This window comes from Scyliorhinus canicula, chromosome 1 (assembly GCF_902713615.1).
Source record: "Scyliorhinus canicula chromosome 1, sScyCan1.1, whole genome shotgun sequence".
NCBI classification, from domain to species: Eukaryota; Metazoa; Chordata; class Chondrichthyes; order Carcharhiniformes; family Scyliorhinidae; genus Scyliorhinus; species Scyliorhinus canicula.
This window is the reverse complement of record NC_052146.1, coordinates 4197569-4209947: the sequence shown is the minus strand read 5'-3', so window position 1 is coordinate 4209947 and position 12379 is coordinate 4197569. Positions and strand designations below refer to the sequence as shown.

Genomic DNA, 12379 nt, shown 5'->3' with positions numbered 1-12379 from the left:
AACTCTGCTGTGTAAAAGTTGAATAGCTATCTCTGTGGTTGGTTTGAAAGGTGTGTCTGTTGAACCAACGTGGCGGAAAGATCTGATCACCTCACGTTGTATATCTCGATATTCTAAATATCATTTAGTAAACAAATCAGCCATGTGTGCTCCTGTCCTGGCCACTTTGGGTGGTCAGTATGTTGTGTGAAATCCTCTCGTCTACTGTAGGGAAGCACACCCCGAGCAGAGGTTTGGAAATTGGACATCAGGCAAAGCTATTGAAACCTTTTTCTGTAACACTTTTTTCGTGTTGCCCCAAGTCAGCCAATTTGCACACAGCAAGATACCAGAAGGAGCAATGAACAGATGATCTGTTTTATTGGCAATAGTTGATGGATAAATATTGAGCGGGACACCGAGTAGAACGCCCCTACCTCTTTTTCAAAATTACAGCATGGGATCTTATCCATCCGAGTGCACAAGGGGCCCTCGCTTTAATGTCCCACTTGAAGGATAGTTCCTCCAACAATGCGGAACTCCCTCAGCGCTGCGCTGGGAACATCAGTCTGGATTATCAAATCCCAGGAATGAAGCTGGGAGTGAGCAGATACCAGAGGCAGTGCCTTTGCAACAAGCTACTTTCAATGTGCTCTTGTGGTTTTGAAGGTGTGATGTTCGATCTGTTTCGAGTGTCTGGCCTCATTTGTCTTCAATTTGTATTTACGTTTTAAACATCGCCCAGCACCCAGTGGGCAGTATCACTGGGACAGCTGAAATTTGAGACTGAGTTGACCTAGAAATAATGGTTCCCTGTAACCCTGGATATGATCTCACAGTCGGTTTAGAAGTTTGCTAACATGAAAATGAAATTAAATGAAAATCGCTTATTGTCACGAGTAGGCTTCAATGAAGTTACTGTGAAAAGCTCCTAGTCGCCACATTCCAGCGCCTGTTCGGGGAGGCTGATGTGGGAATTGAACCGAGCTGCTGGTCTGCTTTAAAAGCCAGCGATTTAGCCCAGTGCGCTAAACCAGTGCTGGCATCCAGCACGGCAAAGTGGTTAGCACTGCTGCCTCACAGCACCAGGGACCCGGCTTCAAATCCAGCCTCGCGTGACGGTCTGTGGCGATATTTCACTTTCTCCCCGTGTCTGCGTGGGGTTCCTCTGGGTGCTCCGGTTTCCTCCCACAGTTCGAAGGGCTGGTTTAGCACAGTGGGTTAAACAGATGGCTTGTAAAGCAGAACAAGGCTAGCAGTGCGGGTTCAATTCCTGTCCCGGCCTCCCCAAACAGGCGCCGGAATGTGGCTTTTCACAGTAACTTCATTTGAAGCCTACTTGTGACACTGATTATTATTATTGAGATGTGCAGGTTAGATGGACTGGCCATGATACATTGCGTCTTAGTTAGGTGGGGTTGTGGGCATAGGGTGGGGTAATGGACCTAGGTCGGGTGCTGTTTCAGAAGGTCGGTGCAGACACAATGGGCTGAATGGGATTCTGAGAGTTTTGACACAGCAGAGCTGTCATTTCCTCTACTTTGGGAGTTGTGACGATGTTAGGAAACTAGGGATTGGGGGTGAATCGTTCAACAACAGCAACTTGCATTTATATGACACCTTCAGCATAGTAAAACATCTTAAGGTGCTTCACAGGAAGGTCGGCAGACAAAATTTGATACCATAAGTAAAAGCTTGGTCAAAGTGTGGCATTTTTAAGGAGCAGGTTGAAGGGTACAGAGTGGCAGCTAAGATGATGGCAAAGTGAATTCCAGATTTTGGATGCAAATAGCTGAATGCAGGACCATCAATACTGGACCAATTTTAAGATGGGGGATGAGCGAGAATCTAGGATGAGACTGATTGCAGAAAACTCGGAGGGTTGTTGGACTGAAGGAGGTCACAGATGGGGAGGGGCCAAGGAGTTATAAAGATGAGGCATTGCCAGTCGGAGTAGGTCAGCAAGCACGGGGAGGGGGCATGAACGAGATTGGGTGAATAAAGCCGCTTTATTATTAAGTGTTTTATCGACAGCAGTGTGCATCTGGGATTCTTTTAATGAGATCTGGAATGTGTTGATACAGATGGTTGGTAATTTTATTTTTTGCTGAAAATATCTTTGTGAAGTCTCACTCTGAGCTGCTGCTGACTGTCACTTCAGCCACTGTGAGGAGTGGTTAACCAGATTACCACACAATCACAACAGCGAGAAATCCGAATACAGTTGGAAGGCAGTATTTGACTAGATTATTTAGTTAGAAAGATATGAAGGAATTTGCAGTTAGCATCTCAATGTCTCCAAACACGTTTCAGCCACTGTGGGCGCCATTCTCCGAGCCCCGCGCCAGGTCGGAGAATCGGAGCTACCGCGCCACGACGTACGTTTCATAAAAGCCTCAAGTCAGATTAACCGAGTTACAGGTTGGAGCTCAGTGATCTATACGGCTTGGTTACACACTCTGCAGCCTTTTCGTATATGTGGTGTTCCCCCAGTTTTGGCTTTTTGCATATTCCAGATTTGAATCCCTCCAGCATTAGGACTGTGCCTCCAGCTGTCGAAATCCTCGGCTCTGGGATTCCCTCCCTAAACCGCTCCATCTTTATAATACACAGATACATAGAACATACAGTGCAGAAGGAGGCCATTCGGCCCATCGAGTCTGCACTGACCCACTTAAGCCCTCACTTCCACCCTATCCCCATAACCCAATAACCCCTCCTAACGTTTTTGGACACTAAGGACAATTTATCACGGCCAATCCACTTACCATGCACGTCTTTGGACTGTGGGAGGAAACCGGAGCACCCGAAGGAAACGCACGCAGACACGGGGAGAACGTGCAGACTCCGCACAGACAGTGACCCAGCGGGGAATCGAACCTGGGACCCTGGTGCTGTGAAGTAACTGTGCTAACCACTGTGCTGCCCTCAACACTTCTTAAAACCTACCCATTTGACCAAACTTTAGCTCCCATGCCCCAAATCTCCTTGTGGTTGTCAAATTTTGAATTAATTTTCATTTGGCACGGGTCAAATGCTCCTCATATTTGTCCTGCCCCCTCTGACTGAGCTGAAACTGGGAACTCACCACAAGAGTCCCACTTCCTACGTACTGGTGGCCCCTGTTCTCCCCCCTTTCCTCATTTTTATGGATAGTGCAGAACATTTAGTACTGTTGTGTAAGCAAAACTATAACATTTTTGTGGAACCATTCTGTGCTCTGTCCTTTCTGTAAACACTGTAGCAAGTCCTAAACACTAATTCTTCAGTGCACCTTGGTTCTTGGGCTGATCTCGTCAAAATGTAGAAATTGGCAGCCTTGAAATCTGCACTTTTATAAATGGTGAGTTGTTTGAACTTGGGTGCAGCTGTGTTCCTGAACTCTGATGATCTGTGTCTACATGTTGCACTTGACGCTGGGTTTAATCTGTTCTGCAGTTGATTCTTCGCTGCAAGTGCAAAGCCACTTGAAAGAACATCGAGGAAAAAACACTTGGGTGTAGAAAGTTGGCGATAAAGATCTGGTGGGCTTCAAAGTAGTGAGGAAACCACGCAGCTGCATTACATTCAAACCACTGAAACTGTTGTCGGTACTTTGCCTGAATTTATTTTTACTCAGCACCAAGAGATTCTTTTCTTTTTATGTTTCCATTGATCTCCCATGTTGCAAGAGTCAGTGTGTTGAAACTGAGGAATACGCCCTTCTGCATTTGTACTGTAATCAGCGCAAGAGGGGATGAAGTCTGCCGTTAATAGGAATCAAAGCCACAAACATAAAATGAGGTTTCATTGAGCCATTAACTTTCCTTCAATTAAACATGCCGATGGTTCCGTGAGATTACTGTGTGTACCTGTAATTTACCCCTCAGGCTGGTGTCAGCTTTGTTTTGTATTCTTGACATTTATCAAGTTATTTTCAGCATGAATTTATGATAAATCTAGTCCAATTCAGTCCCAGGTCCTCTAAACTCGACACATCACTCTGATCATCTACAGTCACTTTTCATTACTAATGTATAAACCTGGACATTTTTCAGATCCTTACTCTTAATATCAAAACAGGGCGAACATTGCGAGGGTGGGGCAGGGGGGTGGGGTGGGAGGGGAGGGGAGAAGAGAGGAGGCTAAACTACAACCCAAAATGGAGATAAATTTGGAGAATATCAGTTTTTACAATTTTTAAAAATTTGTTATCTCTAAAATACAAGACACAAATTATTTTTAAAAGACCGATAAGCAAAATGTAAACGGGTAATATCAACGCACAGTGTGGGATTTGGGTGGGCCAGAGAGGAAGGAAATATATACTAAATCCTGCTCAAAATATTTCCAGAAATTTATGTTTTACAGATATGCCTCTCTGGAAAGTGTCAACTGAATTATGGTAATAAAATGGTCAATATCTAATAAAAATTTAGTACATGACAGCGCTCACAAAGATTAAAGCGGTGCGTTGGTCAGCGGTGCTGCCTCACAGCGCCAGGGACCCATTGGCACGGTGACTGTGGTCAGCACTGCTGCCTCACAGCGCCAGGGACCCGGGCGGCACAGTGACACAGTGGTTAGCACTGCTACCTCACAGCGCCAGGGACCCCGGCGGCAGAGTGACGCAGTGGTTAGCACTGCTACCTCACAGCGCCAGGGACCCGTTGGCACGGTGACAGTGGTTAGCACTGCTACCTCACAGCGCCAGGGACCCGTTGGCACGGTGACAGTGGTCAGCACTGCTACCTCACAGCGCCAGGGACCCGTTGGCACGGTGACAGTGGTCAGCACTGCTACCTCACAGCGCCAGGGACCCGTTGGCACGGTGACAGTGGTCAGCACTGCTACCTCACAGCGCCAGGGACCCGTTGGCACGGTGACAGTGGTCAGCACTGCTACCTCACAGCGCCAGGGACCCGTTGGCACGGTGACAGTGGTTAGCACTGCTACCTCACAGCGCCAGGGACCCGGGCGGCAGAGTGACACAGTGGTTAGCACTGCTACCTCACAGCGCCAGGGACCCGGGCGGCACGATGACAGTGGTTAGCACTGCTACCAAACAGCGCCACGGACCCGGGTGGCACGGTGACAGTGGTTAGCACTGCTACCTCACAGCGCCAGGGACCCGGGCGGCAGAGTGACACAGTGGTTAGCACTGCTACCTCACAGCGCCAGGGACCCGGGCGGCACGATGACAGTGGTTAGCATTGCTACCAAACAGCGCCACGGACCCGGGTGGCACGGTGACAGTGGTTAGCACTGCTACCTCACAGCGCCAGGGACCCGGGCGGCAGAGTGACACAGTGGTTAGCACTGCTACCTCACAGCGCCAGGGACCCGGGCGGCAGAGTGATGCAGTGGTTAGCATTGCTACCTCACAGCGCCAGGGGCCCGGGTTTGATTCTGTCCTTGGGTCGCTGTCTGTGTGGAGTGTGGGTGCTCTTTCGGAGGGCCGGTGCAGACTCGATGTGCCAAATGGCCTCCTGCACTGTGGGGAGGTTCTAAATGGTAGAGAGAGTGAAAGAAACATACTAAATGCAAAGGAAAGTTGGTTAGAAGTGAAAACTGTCACTTTATAAAAATTAGGGAAATGAAATGGAGAAGCACCAAATTAAGGAATGTGGAAGATGAATGATTTGAAGTTCTTTCCTAAATGAATTGACTGCATTCAGCGGCTGGTTGGAATGAGATGATAAAATCATAGAATAATATAGCATGCGAGGAGGCCATTCGGCCCATTGTGACTACTGGCTCTGTGAAAGAGCTATCCGATTAGGTTTGTGGGGAAACCTGCTTGGTCTGGTCTGTCACTGACAGTATCTTCCACAATTACTTTCCTGTTACTGTCAACCCCTGGCTCCATTATCCTCTAGCAACCCTTGGCTCTGCCACTGTCTCAGCCTATCTGCTCTGGACACCCTGATCCATGCTTTTGTTATCTACAGGCCTGATGCTTTTCTGTTGGTCTCCCACCCTCCACTAACTCCACCCTCCACCCTCCTCCAACTTCACCCTCCACCCTCCTCCAACTTCACCCTCCACTAACTTCACCCTCCACCCTCCACTAACTTCACCCTCCACCCTCCACTAACTTCACCCTCCACCCTCCACTAACTTCACCCTCCACTAACTTCACCCTCCACCCTCCTCCAACTTCACCCTCCACCCTCCTCCAACTTCACCCTCCACCCTCCTCCAACTTCACCCTCCACCCTCCTCCAACTTCACCCTCCACCTTCCACTAACTTCACCCTCCACCCTCCTCCAACTTCACCCTCCACCCTCCACTAACTTCACCCTCCACCCTCCACTAACTTCACCCTCCACCCTCCACTAACTCCACCCTCCACCAACTTCACCCTCCACCCTCCACTAACTTCACCCTCCACCCTCCACTAACTCCACCCTCCACCCACTTCACCCTCCACCCTCCACTAACTTCACCCTCCACCCTCCACCAACTTCACCCTCCACCCTCCTCCAACTTCACCCTCCACCCTCAACTAACTCCACCCTCCACCAACTTCACCCTCCACCAACTTCACCCTCCACCCTCCACCAACTTCACCCTCCACCCTCCACTAACTTCACCCTCCACCCTCCACTAACTTCACCCTCCACCCTCCACTAACTTCACCCTCCACTAACTTCACCCTCCACCCTCCACTAACTTCACCCTCCACCCTCCACTAACTTCACCCTCCACCCTCCACTAACTTCACCCTCCACCAACTTCACTTTACCCAAAGATCTGCTCTTATCTACTCCCAAGGCCTCAAACTTAAAATTCTCAACTTTGTTTAAATCCCTCACTGTTCCCTCTCAACCTAACCTCCACTAGCCTGGTAACGAGCTAGCCCTGTAACGTCCTAACCTCCACTAGCCCTGTAACAACCTAACCTCCACTAGCCCTGTAACGACCTAACCTCCACTAGCCCTGTAACGTCCTAACCTCCACTAGCCCTGTAACGTCCTAACCTCCACTAGCCCTGTAACGTCCTAACCTCCACTAGCCCTGTAACGTCCTAACCTCCACTAGCCCTGTAACAACCTAACCTCCACTAGCCCTGTAACGACCTAACCTCCACTAGCCCTGTAACGTCCTAACCTCCACTAGCCCTGTAACAACCTAACCTCCACTAGCCCTGTAACGACCTAACCTCCACCGGCACGGTAACGACCTAACCTCCACCGGCACGGTAACGACCTAACCTCCACTAGCCCTGTAACGACCTAACCTCCACCGGCACGGTAACGACCTAACCTCCACCGGCACGGTAACGACCTAACCTCCACTAGCCTGGTAACGAGCTAGCCCTGTAACGTCCTAACCTCCACTAGCCCTGTAACGACCTAACCTCCACTAGCCCTGTAACGACCTAACCTCCACTAGCCCTGTAACGTCCTAACCTCCACTAGCCCTGTAACGACCTAACCTCCACCAGCACGGTAACGACCTAACCTCCACCGGCACGGTAACGACCTAACCTCCACTAGCCCTGTAACGACCTAACCTCCACCGGCACGGTAACGACCTAACCTCCACCGGCACGGTAACGACCTAACCTCCACTAGCCCTGTAACAACCTAACCTCCACTAGCTCTGTAACAACCTAACCTCCACTAGCTCTGTAACGACCTAACCTCCACTAGCCTGGTAACGAGCTAGCCCTGTAACGTCCTAACCTCCACTAGCTTGGTAACGAACTAGCCCTGTAACAACCTAACCTCCACCGGCACGGTAACGACCTAACCTCCACCGGCACGGTAACGACCTAACCTCCACCGGCACGGTAACGACCTAACCTCCACCGGCACGGTAACGACCTAACCTCCACTAGCCCTGTAACGTCCTAACCTCCACCAGCACGGTAACGACCTAACCTCCACCGGCACGGTAACGACCTAACCTCCACTAGCCCTGTAACGACCTAACCTCCACCGGCACGGTAACGACCTAACCTCCACTGGCCCTATAAAACTTGTTAAACTGAGCAGAACACTGGCAATTTTTTTTTAAAGGAATTTTGCTAATGTTTTCGTCGTTCCCTGCATGGCCTTTTCCACTGACTATGCATCGCAGCCAAGTTGATCCATTTGGGAGATGGTACATCCTGTTGTACCATTGTGGAACGTTACAGCACAACAGGAGGCCAAGTGGGAGCAGCACTTGTACAAAGCAGGGCAAGAACAAAATGATCCAGATCCTGAAAGTCTGCTCAGCCGGTTCAGAAATTTATGTTGCATGCAGGAAATTGTTACATAGTATATTTCAGATTTTGTTGTAGTGTTATTAAAAACCGTGGGTTCAAATACATGCAGTATGTACGCTAAAGCTGTGATTAAGGAGTCGTAAAGGTCAGGTAATTATTGTTAACTTATTTACATATAAATGATTAATGGAATATTGTTTATGGAAAGGAGATTCCCTGGAGGTAGATAATTAACGAGGGATTGTGTTTGGCCCTAGCTAAGCAATCATGGGCCATCTTTTTAGGATACAGATGATATAATTAATGGGAGGAGCCAGGTCTGTCCGTGGTTTTGGATAAGATGAGGACTTTCTGAAAGGGTCGCTCTCCAAAGGTGTGGACAGGGAACATCAAGTAACCCTGATTGCTAACTTGTGATTTTAAGGGCAGCCCTGTTGCCTCACGGCGCTGAGGTCCCAGGTTCGATCCCAGCTCTGGGTCACTGTCCGTGTGGAGTTTGCGCGTTCTCCCCGTGTTTGTGTGGGTTTTGCCCCCACAACCCAAAGATGTGCAGAGTAGGTGGATTGGCCACGCTAAATTGCCCCTTAATTGGAAAAAAATCCATTGGGCACTCATTGGGACAAATTTATAAAAACAAACTTGTGATTTTAACAGTATTGGGTTGATTTGTTGGAATATATTTGTTGGAAAGCAAGCACTTTCCAGGAGACTCATCCGGAGTGAGACTCGTACAGAGTGGAGGATTGAAATTTGGTAATTTGGTGCAGTGAGGTAATTCGGTGCAGAGTGTGAGGAGGTGCTCTTTAACCCTGGTAAGTGACTGGTAAGTAGTCTCTCTTTTTCTTTTCATTGTCTAATTTACTTATTTTTATTTTGAAATTGTAGTTGTTTAAGTTTACCAAGGGTTTAAGACATGGCAGGAGATCCCAGACCCGTGTCATGCTCCTCGTGTGCGATGTGGGAGCTCAGGGACACGTCCACTGTCCCTGGCTCCTTCACGTGCAAGAAGTGTGTTCAGTTGCAGCTCTTGTTAGACCGCTTGACGGCTCTGGAGCTGCGGATGGACTCACTTTGGAGCATCCGCGATGCTGAGGAGGTCGTGGATAGCACGTTTAGCGAGTTGGTCACACCGCAGGTGAAGGTTACTGAGGGAGATAGAAAATGGGTGACCAAAAGAAAGAGCAAGAGTAGGAAGGCAGTGCAGGTGTCCCCTGCGGTCATCTCCCTGCAAAACAGATATACCGCTTTGGATACTGTTGAGGGAGATGGCTCACCAGGGGAAGGCAGCAGCAGCCAGGTTCATGGCACCGTGGCTGGCTCTGCTGCACAGCAGGGCAGGAAGAAAAATGGCAGGGCTATAGTGATAGGGGACTCGATCGTAAGGGGAATAGACAGGCGGTTCTGTGGACGCAATCGAGACTCCAGGATGGTATGTTGCCTCCCTGGTGCAAGGGTCAAGGATGTCTCGGAGCGGCTGCAGGACATTCTGGGGGGGGAGGGTGAACAGCCAGCTGTTGTGGTGCACATAGGCACCAACGATATAGGTAAAAAACGGGATGAGGTCCTACAAGCGGAATTCAGGGAGTTAGGAGTTAAACTAAAAAGTAGGACCTCAAAGGTAATAATCTCAGGATTGCTACCAGTGCCACGAGCTAGTCAGAGTAGGAATGTCAGGATAGATAGGATGAATGCGTGGCTCGAGAGATGGTGCAAGAGGGAGGGATTCAAATTCCTGGGGCATTGGGACCGGTTCTGGGGGAGGTGGGACCAGTACAAACCGGACGGTCTGCACTTGGGCAGGACTGGAACCGATGTCCTAGGGGGGGTGTTTTCTAGAGCTGTTGGGGAGGGTTTAAACTAATGTGGCAGGGGGATGGGAACCAATGCTGGAAGTTGGAAGGTAGTAAAACAGGGACAGAAACAAAAGGAAGTAAGGGGAAAAGTGCAAGGCAGAGAAGACATAGTCAGAAATCCATAAGGGCGACAGTACAAGGTACAGTGACTGAGGGGAGCACAGTGAATAGGCCCAGTAATAACAAAAGGAATAAAACTGGAGATGTTAAGATTCAAAACAGAGGTAAAAAAACCAACATAAGTGTACTTTACCTGAATGCTCGTAGTATTCGGAATAAAGTAAATGAGTTGGTAGCACAAATCATCGTGAAGGACTATGATTTAGTGGCCATTACTGAAACATGGTTAAAGGATGGTCACGACTGGGAGTTAAATATCCGAGGGTATCAAACTATTCGGAAGGACAGAGTGGATGGTAAGGGAGGTGGTGTTGCTCTGTTATTTAAGGATGACATCCGGGCAATAGTAAGGGATGACATCGGTGCTATGGAGGATAAGGTTGAATCCATTTGGGTGGAAATCAGGAATAGTAAGGCGAAAAAGTCACTGATAGGAGTAGTCTATCGGCCACCAAATAGTAACGAGATGGTGGGGCAGGCAATAAAAAAAGAAATAACTGATGCATGTAGAAATGGTACAGCAGTTATCATGGGGGATTTTAATCTACATGTCGATTGGTTTAACCAGGTCGGTCAAGGCAACCGTGAGGAGGAGTTTATAGAATGTATCCGCGATAGTTTCCTAGAACAGTATGTAATGGAACCTACGAGGGAACAAGCGGTCCTAGATCTTGTCCTGTGTAATGAGACAGGATTGATTCATGATCTCATAGTTAGGGATCCTCTCGGAAGGAGCGATCACAATATGGTGGAATTTAAAATACAGATGGAGGGTGAGAAAGTAAAATCAAATACTAGTGTTTTGTGTTTAAACAAAGGAGATTACAAGGGGATGAGAGAAGAACTAGCTAAGGTAGACTGGGAGCTAAGACTTTATGGTGGAACAGTTGAGGAACAGTGGAGAACCTTCCAAGCGATTTTTCACAGTGCTCAGCAAAGGTTTATACCAACAAAAAGGAAGGACGGAAGAAAGAGGGAAAATCGACCGTGGATATCTAAGGAAATAAGGGAGAGTATCAAATTGAAGGAAAAAGCATATAAAGTGGCAAAGATTGCTGGGAGATTAGAGGACTGGGAAATCTTTAGGGGGCAACAGAAAGCTACTAAAAAAGCTATAAAGAAGAGTAAGATAGAGTATGAGAGTAAACTTGCTCAGAATATAAAAACAGACAGTAAAAGTTTTTACAAATATAAGACAAAAGAGAGTGGCTAAGGTAAATATTGGTCCTTTAGAGGATGAGAAGGGAGTTTTAATAATGGGAAATGAGGAAATGGCTGAGGAACTGAACAGGTTTTTTGGGTCGGTCTTCACAGTGGAAGACACAAATAACATGCCAGTGACTGATAGAAATGAGGCTATGACAGGTGAGGACCTTGAGACGATTGTTATCACTAAGGAGGGAGTGATGGGCAAGCTAATGGGGCTAAAGGTAGACAAGTCTCCTGGCCCTGATGGAATGCATCCCAGAGTGCTAAAAGAGATGGCTAGGGAAATTGCAGATGCACTAGTGATAATTTACCGAAATTCACTAGACTCTGGGGTGGTCCCGGTGGATTGGAAATTAGCAAACGTGACGCCACTGTTTAAAAAAGGAGGTAGGCAGAAAGCAGGAAATTATAGGCCAGTGAGTTTAACTTCGGTAATAGGGAAGATGCTGGAATCTATCATCAAGGAAGAAATTGCGAGGCATCTGGATAGAAATTGTCCCATTGGGCAGACGCAGCATGGGTTCGTAAAAGGCAGGCCGTGCCTAACTAATTTAGTGGAATTTTTTGAGGACATTACCAGTGCAGTAGATAACGGGGAGCCGATGGATGTGGTATATCTGGATTTCCAGAAAGCCTTTGACAAGGTGCCACACAAAAGGTTGCTGCATAAGATAAAGATGCATGGCATTAAGGGTAAAGTAGTAGCATGGATAGAGGATTGGTTAATTAATAGAAAGCAAAGAGTTGGGATAAATGGGTGTTTCTCTGGTTGGCAATCAGAAGCTAGTGGTGTCCCTCAGGGATCCGTGTTGGGCCCACAATTGTTCACAATTTACATTGATGATTTGGAGTTGGGGACCAAGGGCAATGTGTCCAAGTTTGCAGATGACACTAAGATGAGTGGTAAAGCGAAAAGTGCAGAGGATACTGGAAGTCTGCAGAGGGATTTGGATAGGTTAAGTGAATGGGCTCGGGTCTGGCAGATGGAATACAATGTTGACAAATGTGAGGTTATCCATT

General features: G+C 48.1%; 1 protein-coding gene across 3 annotated transcripts in view; it reads left to right on the top strand.

The window, feature by feature from the left end:
- LOC119969010 (syntaxin-2-like) overlaps positions 1 to 12379 on the top strand; it is a 100760-nt gene that overhangs the window by 629 nt on the left and 87752 nt on the right. The gene's annotated exons all lie outside the window — the stretch shown is intronic.